The 1,632-nt window shown below is 40.5% G+C and overlaps 1 protein-coding gene across 3 annotated transcripts in view; it reads right to left on the bottom strand.

The window, feature by feature from the left end:
- Window positions 1-1,291: 1,291 nt before the first annotated feature.
- The window catches only part of LOC113568009 (protein kinase C and casein kinase II substrate protein 3), an 11,116-nt gene continuing 10,775 nt past the window's right edge, over window positions 1,292-1,632 (bottom strand). For all 3 annotated transcript variants that reach the window (XM_081696373.1, XM_035530990.2, XM_081696372.1), the window contains one exon: window positions 1,292-1,632. This exon is cut by the window's right edge and continues 159 nt beyond it. The gene's annotated coding sequence lies outside the window, so the exon portion shown is untranslated.

A 1,632-nucleotide genomic window follows, 5' to 3' on the forward strand; every position in this document is an offset into this window, starting at 1 on the left:
GAATGGAAGTAAAAAACAAAAAGGAATTGCTTGACACTGTAAATGCAGAAATATGAGAAATACATGAGTCACAACTCTCTTTTGCTTGTGGGAAAAAGACCAACATAAACTCCCAAAACCACATATATGTGTGTCATAGTGTCCAAAACCACACATACATGTGTCATAGTGACGAAAACCACACATACGTGTCAAAGTGTCCAAAACCACATACATGTGTTAAAGTGTTCAAAATCACACATACATGTGTCAAAGTGACCAAAACCACATACATTTGTCAAAGTGTCCAATACCACACATACATGTGTCATAGTGTCCAAAACCACATACGTGTGTCATAGTGTCCAAAACCACATACGTGTCATAGTGTCCAAAACCACACATACATGTGTCAAAGTGTCCAAAACGACACATACATGTGTCATAGTGTCCAAAACCACATGCGTGTCATAGTGTCCAAAACCACACATACATGTCAGTGTCCAAAACCGCATACGTGTCGTGTCCAAAACCACACATACATGTGTCATAGCATGCAAAACCACATACGTGTCATAGTGTCCAAAACCACACATGTGTGTCATAGTGACCAAAACCACATACATGTGTCATAGTGTCCAAAACCACACATACATGTGTCAAAGTGTCCAAAACCACACATACATGTGTCATAGTGTCCAAAACCACACATACATGTGTCATAGTGTCCAAAACCACACATACATGTGTCATAGTGTCCAAAACCACACATACATGTGTCATAGTGACCAAAACCACACATTCATGTGTCATAGTGTCCAAAACCACACATACATATGTCATAGTGTCCAAAACCACATACACGTGTCATAGTGTCCAAAACCACACATACATGTGTCATAGTGTCCAAAACCACACATACATGTGTCATAGTGACCAAAACCATATACATGTGTCAAAGTGTCCAAAACCACACATACATGTGTCATAGTGACCAAAACCACACATGCATGTGTCAAAGTGTCCAAAACCACACATACATGTGTCATAGTGACCAAAACCACACATGCATGTGTCAAAGTGTCCAAAACCATATACGTGTGTCAGCTTCTTCAGATTAACCTGCCATTTCTCATATTCTCCAGCAGGTGGCACTAGGAAGCAGGCAGCATGCATGTGTATAAATCTTTAAATGAATGTGGTGTGGGTGTGTACATATAGTATAATTCATTACAGACCACATATAGATAATGATGAAAATATTACTTGCACAGTTTAAACACAGTAATAAAACAGATAGGACACATTCAGGTGACTGAACAAAATGTTTATTTGTTTATTTCACCCCTAACACACAGATAAAGGACGTGTAATACACAGATAAAGGACATGTAACACAGAGATAATGGCTGGTGGTCTGTGAATATGACATGTAAAGTGGATCGTTTGAGCCCCAGAGGACCTGCTGGGCTGGAGAGTTTCAAGGCCCAGGTCAGATACTGGATGATACTTGAGGATAAACCAGCACAAGGTTTCCATCTCTTCATACCTCTCCACCTCTCCACACCTCTATCTCTGTTGACTGGCAGCATCAACAACAACCTTGTTCCAGATATCCCACACACACCCTCTTCAGCATGAGCTCCACCCACT

Source organism: Electrophorus electricus, chromosome 14 (genome assembly GCF_041902795.1).
Source record: "Electrophorus electricus isolate QZ-2024a chromosome 14, ASM4190279v1, whole genome shotgun sequence".
Classification (NCBI taxonomy): domain Eukaryota; kingdom Metazoa; phylum Chordata; class Actinopteri; order Gymnotiformes; family Gymnotidae; genus Electrophorus; species Electrophorus electricus.